Source organism: Mustelus asterias, chromosome 21 (assembly GCF_964213995.1).
Source record: "Mustelus asterias chromosome 21, sMusAst1.hap1.1, whole genome shotgun sequence".
Classification (NCBI taxonomy): Eukaryota; Metazoa; Chordata; class Chondrichthyes; order Carcharhiniformes; family Triakidae; genus Mustelus; species Mustelus asterias.
Window position 1 is genome coordinate 18,077,008 of NC_135821.1, and position 10,338 is coordinate 18,087,345.

The window sequence follows — 10,338 nt, forward strand, 5'->3', positions numbered from 1 at the left end:
ATAAAATGCAAGGTCTGAAAGCATGCGATCTGAACAAATGGTTTAGACTCCTTGCGATGCACACGGAATTGTAACTTACTGACTGGAGCTTCCATTTCTCTGCTCGCCCAGCCTGTGGTTTTCTGTCCAGTTTTAAATGAATGAACTGCAGGTCGCCACGTCAGCTGGCGAACGGCAAACCCTGGCCGTGAAGCTGCTGTAAATCGACATATACGTTTAAATTAATCTTTGAAGTAGGTTAGCTGTAATATTTTCCCCTGCAACACACAAAGCTGGCACAGAGAATTCTCGTTTCAGGAATGCAGCGTGCATTCGCCCCTCGCCGTGTCTCATCCCCAGACCTCCCCAACATCGCTGCGCTCCTCCAATTCTGCCCCCTCTTGCGTGTCCCCAATTCGCTCCGTCGGTGGCCATGCCTTCAGATGTCTGGACTGTCTGCTCTGGTGGTCTTTCCCTAATGCCCACCCTCTCTCCCTCCTCCTTTTCAACACTCAATAAAGCCTATCTCGACACTAATCTCTCCCTGTGGAGCTCGGAGTCCATTTTTAAAAAAAAAAATTTTTCACGTTGCTGACTAGGCAAAGACATTTTCAATCCCCAATCCCAATTGTGGTGAGCTGCCTGTTTGAACTTTTGAAGTAAGTATACTCATAGTGCTGTTAGGGAAGGAATTTTGATTGACAGTGCTCCGGGGTGATTTGGGACATTTTACTGCATTAAAAATGCTGTGTTCCTTTTATTCGTTCATGGGATGTGGGCACTGCTGGCTGGGCCAGTGCCTATTGCCCATCCCTAATAGCCATAGAAACTAGAAGCAGGAGGAGGCCATTCGGCCCTTCGAGCCTGCTCCGCCATTCATTTTGATCATGGTTGATCATCAAATTCAATATCCTGATCCCCCCCACCTCTCCCCCAAATCCCTTGATCCCTTTAGCCCCAAAAGCGATATCTAATTTCTTCTTGAAATCAGACCACGTTTTGGCCTCAGCTACTTTCTGTGGGAGTGAATTCCACACACTCACCACCCTCTGGGTGAAGAAATTTCTCCTCACCTCAGTTCCAAAAGGTTTATCCCTTATCCTCAAACTATGACCCCCAGTTCTGGACTCCCCCACCATTGGGAACATTCTTTCTGAATCTACCCTGTCTAACACTGTTAGAATTTTATAAGTTTCTATGAGATCCCCTCTCACTCTTCTAAACACCAGTGAACATAATCCTAACCGACTTAGTCTTTCCTCATATGACGGACCTGCCATCTCAGGAATCAGCCTGGTAAACCTTCGCTGTACTCCCTCTACAGCACGAACATCCATCCTCGGGTAAGGACACCAAAACTGCACACAATACTTGAAGTGTGGTCTCACCAACGCCCTGTACAATTGCAGTAAAACATCCCTATTCCTATACTTAAATCCTGTTCACACAAAGTCCTTCAACCCAGTGCATTGTTTGCTAGGCCATTTCAGAGGGCAGTTAACCATTGCTGTGGGTTTGGAGTCACATGTAGGCCAGACCAGGTAAGGACAGCAGATTTCCTTCCAGATCGGTTTTTATGACAATCGGTAGTGATTTCATGGTCATCATTTTTATTGAATTCAAATTTCAGTATCTGCTATGGTGGAATTCGAACCCAGGTCCCCAGAACAGCAAGGTTTGTTAGATTCATAGAATCACTACTGTACAGAAGGAGGCTGTCTGGCCCATCGAGCCTGCACCGACAACAATCCCTCCCTATCCCCGTAACCCCACATATTTACTCTGCTCATTCCCCCGAAACTAGGGTCAATTTAGCATGGCCAATCAAGCTAACCCGCACATCTTTGGACTTAAAGAGAAATGCTGGAAAATCTCAGCAGGTCTGGCAGCATCTGTAAGGAGAGAAAAGAGCTGAAGTTTCGAGTCCAGATGACCCTTTGTCGAGTCCAGATGGCCCTTTGTCAAAGCTGAAGGGCATAGAAAGTGGGAGATATTTATACTGCAGGGGGAGGGAATGAAAGATGAGTCATAGCCACAAAAACAAGGGGAAAAGGCTGCTAATGGCAGCCATAGAGAGAATAGAAGAAGGTGTGAATGGCCAAACGGCAGAGAAGCTGAGATCAGAGGGTAAACTGTGACAGATGAAGATGTGGGGGGAGAGGGGATGAGTGGGAGAGAGGAAAAATTTAGAAAAAGGGGAAAGAAGCAAAGGGGGAGAAAAGGTAAGGAAAGGGGGATAAAGTGGGGGGAAGAAAAATAAAGACAAATAAAAGGTAGAGAACAGTTTAAAATGAAATAAAATGAAAGCAAAGGGGTGGAGGTGGGGTAGAGCTAATCATCTGAATTCGATGTTGAGACCGGAAGGCTGTAAAGTGCCGAGCCGGAAGATGAGATGCTGTTCCTCCAGTTTGCGTTGAGCTTCACTGGAACATTGCAGCAGGCCAAGGACAGACATCTGGGCATGGGAGCAGGATCGTGTGTTAAAATGGCGAGCAACAGGAAGGTCAGGGTCCTGATTGCACACAGACCGAAGGTGCTCAGCAAAGCGATCACCCAGTCTACGTTTGATCTCTCTGATATAGAGTGGTCTCAACATCGAATTCAACAACTTCAGATGATTAGCTCTACCTCACTTTGACCCCTTTGTTTTCATTTTATTTAATATTTTACTGTTCTCTCCCTTTATTTATTGTTTTTCTATATTTTTCTTCCCACCCCCCCCCCCCCCATTTTCCCTCTAATTTATCCACCTTTCTTATCTTTATCTTACCTTTTCTCCCCCTTTGTTTCCCCTTTCCCCTTTTTCTCAGTTTTACCTCTCTCCCACCATCTCACCCCACATCTTCATCTGTCACAGTTCACCCTCTGATTTCAGCTTCTCGGCCGTTTGGCCATTCACACCTTCTTCTATTCTCTCTATGGGCCACCATTAACAGCCTTTCCCCTTGTTTTTGTGGCTATGCCTCATCTTTCATTCCCTCTGCAGTATAAATATCTCACTTTTTATACCTTTTAGCTTTAACAAAGGGTCATCCAGACTTGAAACCACAGCTCTTTTCTCTCCTTACAGATACTGCCAGACCTGAGATTTTCCAGCATTTTCTCTTTTGGTTTCAGATTCCAGCATCTTCAGTAATTTTCTTTTATACATCTTTGGACTTGTAGACTTTTGGAGACTAATATCCAAGGTTCCCACTTACGGTTAGCAGAACTCAAAAGCAGTACTGAGTATGAAATATCTGCTAGATTGCATGCAGTAATTGCTTTCACAGACCCAGTTTTCATAGAATAGAATCATAGAATTCCTACAGTGCAGAAGGAGGCCATTCAGCCCATTGAGTCTGCACCGACAACAATCCCATCCAGATCCTATTCCCGAAATCTCTCATATTTATGCTGCTAGTCCCCCTGACACTAAGGTCAATTTAGCATGGCCAATCAATCTAACCAACACATCTTTGGATTGTGGGAGGAAACCGGAGCACCCGGAGGAAACCCACACAGACACGGGGAGAATGTGCAAACTCCACTGCCTGGGCTTGCAAAATCTCACTAACTGTCCTGTCTGGAGACAATATACATCCCTTTAACCTGTGCTTAACTCTCTCTCCACTCACATTGTCTGTACCTTTAAGACTTGATTACCTGTAAAGACTCGCATTCCAACCATTATTTTGTAAATTGAGTTTGTGTCTTTATATGCCCTGTTTGTGAACAGAACTCCCACTCACCTGATGAAGGGGCAGCGCTCCGAAAGCTTGTGGCTTGTGCTACCAAATAAACGTGTTGGACTTTAACCTGGTGTTGTGAGACTTCTTACTGTGCAAACTCCACACAGTGACCCGAGGCCGGAGTTGAACCTGGGTTCCTGGCACTATGAGGCAGCAATGCTGACCACTGTGCCACCATGCTGCCCAATTTCTAGAGGCTGCCCTTCTGCTTAAAGAAATGGCCCTTGTACCAAATGCAAAGAATTTTTACAATACAACAACCTTGTCACTGCTGCTGAGAAGTTTGTGTAGAGATGAGTTGTAGAGGGGAAGTAAAACTGATATATTACACTTATGCGGTACAAAGAATTGAAATTGTTAGCTTGTCTCACTTGGGGTGATGCAAAAGCCAACTGTTTTTTTTGGTTGTGGTAAACCACTGTTAGCTTATTGCCTGTGTGTGTGACATGCCTGGACACGTCCCTGCCGGCCCTGCCCGGGACTCCTCCCCCCCCCCAGGTCCAGGTATAAAGGCGACTGCTCCCCACCCCCTCTGCCTCAGTCTGGACCAGTTCATCGGCATGGGTGTGCTCCAAGTCTTTTGCTAATAAAAGCCTATTTGTTCTTGCATACAAACTAGTCTTTGCTTGATTGATGGTGCATCATTGGTTTTTGTCAAATATTTTCTCGTTTTTTTGTCCAGCTCCTTGCTGAGTCCTGATACACCTTCTCCCGCCAGCAAACTCCCATTTCTCCTCGTGTAGGTTCCCATGTCGATATTGATGGGTAGGAAACAGAAAATGATGGAAAAATAGCTTTCTTATAGGAAAAGATAGGTTAACAGGGTGAGTTTTAGTTTTGTTGGCAAGGTTTGCTACCACCAACTCCGCACCCCCCCCCCCCACCCCCACCCCACCCCCCTCAAGGCAGACGACTTAATAATAACTTGATTTATTTAGCACCTTAACAGGTGGGTGTCCTGTGGAGTTGCAAAAGCTAAGCATTTCGGTAGCTAAGGGGCTGAGTCAGGGACAGAGACAGAATTGGAGCGATTCAGTCTTGGGGATGGGTGTAAGATTCAGCCTGAGCTGCTGGATGGAGATGGTGGCAGTGGAGTGGAAGCCAAATACAATGCCTCTTTTTTTAATGTTGAGCCAGGACAGGAAATGTAACTCGGTGAGAGAGAGGCGGGGCTGGATATGATTAAACAAAATCCGAAAGTTGAGGAGCAGCATGAGAAGAGAGGGGTAAAAGCAAACATAAAGAGTCAGTGTTTCTACATAAAAACTATCATGGATCAGTCGGGCTGAATTCGTTTGTCTGCAGTAAATTCAATTTAATTTTAGGGAAGTATTTTTGGAACATTTTTGATCAGCAGCACCTATTCCACACAAAGCAAGGTACAGGAGTTCCCTTGTCCTCTTCCCCAGTCACCTCAACTAAGTGGTGTATCTTAGTTGCTTCCTGCTGCTGGTGTGTTGCATTGGGGCGGCACAGTAGCACAGTGGTTAGCACTGCTGCTTCACAGCTCCTGGGTTCGATTCCCGGCTTGGGTCACTGTCTGTGTGGAGTTTGCACATTCTCGTGTCTGCGTGGGTTTCCTCCGGGTGCTCCGGTTTCCTCCCACAGTCCAAAGATGTGCGGGTTAGGTTGATTGGCCATGCTAAAATTGCCCCTTAGTGTCCTGAGATGCGTAGGTTAGAGGGATTAGTGGGTAAAATATGTAGGGATATGGGGGTAGGGCCTGGGTGGGATTGTGGTCGGTGCAGACTCGATGGGCCAAATGGCCTCTTTCTGTACTGTAGGGTTTCTATTTGATTTGGTTTGATTTATTATTGTCACATGTATTAGTATACAGTGAAAAGTAGTGTTTCTTGCGCGCTATACAGACAGAGCATACCGCTTATAGAGAAGTAAAGTAGAGAGTGCAGAATGTAGTGTTACAGTCACAGCTAGGGTGTAGAGAAAGATCAACTTAATAGAGGTAGGTCCGTTCAAAAGTCTGATGGCAGCAGGGAAGAAGCTGTTCTTGAGTCGGTTGGTGCGTGACCTCAGACCTTTGGATCTTTTTCCTGATGGAAGAAGGTGGAAGAGAGTATATCCAGGGTGCATGGGGTCCTCAATTATGCTGCCTGCTTTTCCGAGACAGCGGGAAGTGTAGACAGTGTCAATGGATGGGAGGTTGGTTTGCGTGATGGACTGGGCTTCGTTCACGACCCTTTGTAGTTCCTTGCGGTCTTGGGCAGAGCAGGAGCCATACCAAGCTGTGATACAACCAGAAAGAATGCTTTCTATGGTGCATCTGTAAAAGTTGGTGAGAGTTGTAGCTGACATGCCAAATTTCCTTAGTCTTCTGAGAAAGTAGAGGCGTTAGTGGGTCTTCTTAATTATAGTGTCGGCATGGGGGGACCAGGACAGATTGTTGGTGATCTGAACACCTAAAAACTTGAAACTCTCGACCATTTCTACTTCGTCCCCGTTGATGTAGACAGGGACATGTTCTCCACTACAATTCCTGAAGTCGATGACAATCTCCTTCGTTTTGTTGACATTGAGGGAGAGATTATTGTTGCCGCACCAGTTCACCAGATTCTCTATCTCATCCCTGTACTCTGTCTCGTCATTGTTTGAGATCCAACCCACTACGGTGGTGTCATCAGCAAACTTGAAAATCGAATTGGAGAGGAATTTGGCCACACAGTCATAGGTGTATAAGGAGCATAGTTAAGGGGCTGAGGATACAGCAGCCTTGTGGGGCACTGGTGTTGAGGGTGATTGTGGAGGAGGTGTTGTTGCCTATCCTTACTGATTGTGGTCTGCGAGTTAGGAAGTTCAGGATCCAGTCAGGAGGGAGGAGCCAAGCCCCAGGCCACAGAGTTTGGAACTGAGTTTCGTAGGAATAAAGACATTCACGCAGGGCTCATGGGATACAAGGAGAAGTGGCTAGATGGGTGGAGAACTGGCTTGGCCATAGGAGACAGAGGGTAGTGTTCGAAGGGTCTTTTTCCGGCTGGAGGTCTGTGACCAGTGGTGTTCCGCAGGGCTCTGTACTGGGACCTCTGCTATTTGTGATATATATAAATGATTTGGAAGAAGGTGTAACTGGTGTAATCAGCAAGTTTGCGGATGACACGAAGATGGCTGGAATTGCGGATAGTGAAGAGCATTGTCGGGCAATACAGCAGGATATAGATAGGCTGGAAAATTGGGCGGAGAGGTGGCAGATGGAGTTTAATCCGGATAAATGCGAAGTGATGCATTTTGGAAGAAATAATGTAGGGAGGAGTTATACAATAAATGGCAGAGTCATCAGGAGTATAGAAACACAGAGGGACCTAGGTGTGCAAGTCCACAAATCCTTGAAGGTGGCAACACAGGTGGAGAAGGTGGTGAAGAAGGCATATGGTATGCTTGCCTTTATAGGACGGGGTATAGAGTATAAAAGCTGGAGTCTGATGATGCAGCTGTATAGAACGCTGGTTAGGCCACATTTGGAGTACTGCGTCCAGTTCTGGTCGCCGCACTACCAGAAGGACGTGGAGGCATTGGAGAGAGTGCAGAGAAGGTTTACCAGGATGTTGCCTGGTATGGAGGGTCTTAGCTATGAGGAGAGATTGGGTAGACTGGGGTTGTTCTCCTTGGAAAGACGGAGAATGAGGGGAGATCTAATAGAGGTATACAAGATTATGAAGGGTATGGATAGGGTGAACAGTGGGAAGCTTTTTCCCAGGTCGGAGGTGACGATCACGAGGGGTCACGGGCTCAAGCTGAGAGGGGCGAAGTATAACTCAGACATCAGAGGGACGTTTTTTACACAGAGGGTGGTGGGGGCCTGGAATGCGCTGCCAAGTAGGGTGGTGGAGGCAGGCACGCTGACATCGTTTAAGACTTACCTGGATAGTCACATGAGCAGCCTGGGAATGGAGGGATACAAACGATTGGTCTAGTTGGACCAAGGAGCGGCACAGGCTTGGAGGGCCGAAGGGCCTGTTTCCTGTGCTGTACTGTTCTTTGTTCACTGCAGTCTATATGGTGTAGGTATACCCATAGTGTTGTTAGGGAGTTCCAGGATTTTGACCCAGAGACAGTGAAGGAAGGGCGATATGTTTCCAAGAGTCTGAGTTGCTGTGGCAACATGCACTTTTTCTATGCATGTTGCAGTCTGGAGCTATGGATACTGATGGTAGAGGCTCCAATGTTCTTTCCATCACATATCTGACCAGGAATCTTTCCTCTTATTACCTGCCATTGGTGTGTCTTGGAAGGATTTGCAGGGTGATACTCAACCTGTCTGGTTACATTAAGTTTATTTATTAGTCACAAGCAAGGCTTACATTAACACTGTAAAGAAGTTACTGTGAAATTCCCTTAGTCGCCACACTCTGGTGCTTGTTTGGGTCAATGCACCTAACCAGCATGTTTTTCAGACTGTGGGAGGAAACCGGAGCACCCGGGGGAAACCCACGCAGACACGAGGAGAACGTGCAAACTCCACACAGACAATGACCCAAGCTGAGAATCGAACCCGGGTCCCTGATGTTGTGAGGCAGTAGTGCTAACCACTGTGCCACCATATGAACGCACCTTCTTTGGCCATCATGTTCTGGAGGGGTGGGGGGTGCAGAAACTTGAACTCAGAAGTTCTGGCTCAGGAATACTCCTCACTGCATCACAAGACCTCTTCCTGCTGAATTAGGTAGGTAGCCAAAGTCCACAAGAGAGATAATTGGTTATATAGCTTGAGGAGCAGGAGTCTGTACCAAGCAAGGGGTAGGTGAGGCAGATCCCAAGGCTAACACATCAGGAACAACCATTCAGCCCATCAAGGCTACTCCACCATTCAACATGATCAAGGTTGATCATCCACTTCAATGCCTTTTTCTCCATATGATGCCCATATCCCTTTACTTAATTGGCATTTAGAAATCTGAGTTAAACATACTCAGTGATTGGACTTCCACAGCCCTCTGGGGTAGAGACTTCCAAAGATTCACAACCTTCTGAGTATAATAATTTTGGTCCTAAGTGGTTTCTCCCTTATTTTAAAATGGTCTTCTCTGGTTCTAGACTCGCCATGATGTGGAGATGCTGGCGTTGGACTGGGGTAAACACAGTAAGAAGTCTCACAACATCAGGTTGAAGTCCAACAGGTTTAGTTGGTAGCAAACGCCACTAGCTTTCGGAGTGTTGCCCCTTCATCAGGTGAGTGGGAGTTCTGTTCACAAACAGGGCATATAAAGACACAAACTCAATTTGCAAAATAATTTTTGGAATGCAAGTTTTTACAGGTAATCAAGTCTTAAAGGTACAGACAATGTGAGTGGAGAGAGCGTTAAGCACAGGTTAAAGAGATGTGTATTGTCTCCAGACAGGATAGTTAGTGAGATTTTGCAAGCCCAGGCAAGTCGTGGGGGTTACAGATAGTGTGACGTGAACCCAAGATCCCGGTTGAGGCCGTCCTCATGTGTGCGGAACTTGGCTATCAGTCTCTGCTCAGCGACTCTGCATTGTCCTGTGTCGTGAAGGCCGCCTTGGAGAACGTTTACCCGAAGATCAGAGGCCAAATGCCTGTGGCCGCTGAAGTGTTCCCCAATAGGAAGAGAACACTCTTGCCTGGTGCTTGTCGAGCGGTGTTCATTCATCAGTTGTCGTAACGTCTGCATAGTCTCCCCAATGTACCATGCCTCGGGACATCCTTTCCTGCAGCGTATCAGGTAGACAACGTTGGCCGAATTGCAAGAGTATGTACCGTGTACTTGATGGATGGTTTTCTCACGTGAGATGATGGCATCCATGTCGATGATCCGGCACGTCTTGCAGAGGTTGCTGTGGCAGGGTTGTGTGGTGTCGTGGTCACTGTTCTCCTGAAGGCTGGGTAGTTTGCTGCGGACAATGGTCTGTTTGAGGTTGTGCGGTTGTTTGAAGGCAAGAAGTGGGGGTGTGGGGATGGCCTTGGCGAGATGTTCGTCTTCATCAATGACATGTTGAAGGCTCCGGAGAAGATGTCGTAGTTTCTCCGCTCCGGGGAAGTACTGTACGACGAAGGGTACTCTGTCCACCGTGTCCCGTGTTTGTCTTCTGAGGAGGTCGGTGCGGTTTTTCGCTGTGGCGCATTTGAGTGTGTGTCTTTATATCCCCTGTTTGTGAATAGAACTCCCACTCACCTGATGAAGGGGCAGCGCTCCGAAAGCTAGTGTGGCTTTTGCTACCGACTAAACCTGTTGGACTTTAACCTGGTGTTGTGAGACTTCTTACTGTCTAGACTCGCCAACCAGGGGAAACATCTTACCTGCATCTAACCTGTCCATCTTTTTGAAGTATTTTATATATTTCGATGAGATCACCTCTCATTCTTCAAAACTCTAGAGAATACATTCCGGTTTCTCGAATATCTCTCCATAGCATAGTCCCCTCAACCCCAGAACAAATCTGGTGAACCTTCATCGCAATCCTGCTAGGGCAATTGTATCCCTCCGAAGGAAAGGGGACCAAAATTGCACACAGTACTCCAGGTGCGATCTAAACAAGCTTCAGAGAAACCTTGCCTACTCCTGTACTCAAACCCTCTTGTGATAAAGACCAATATACCATTAGCCTTCCTAATTGCCTGCTTCACCTCCATGTTAGCCTTCAGTGACCTACTGACGAG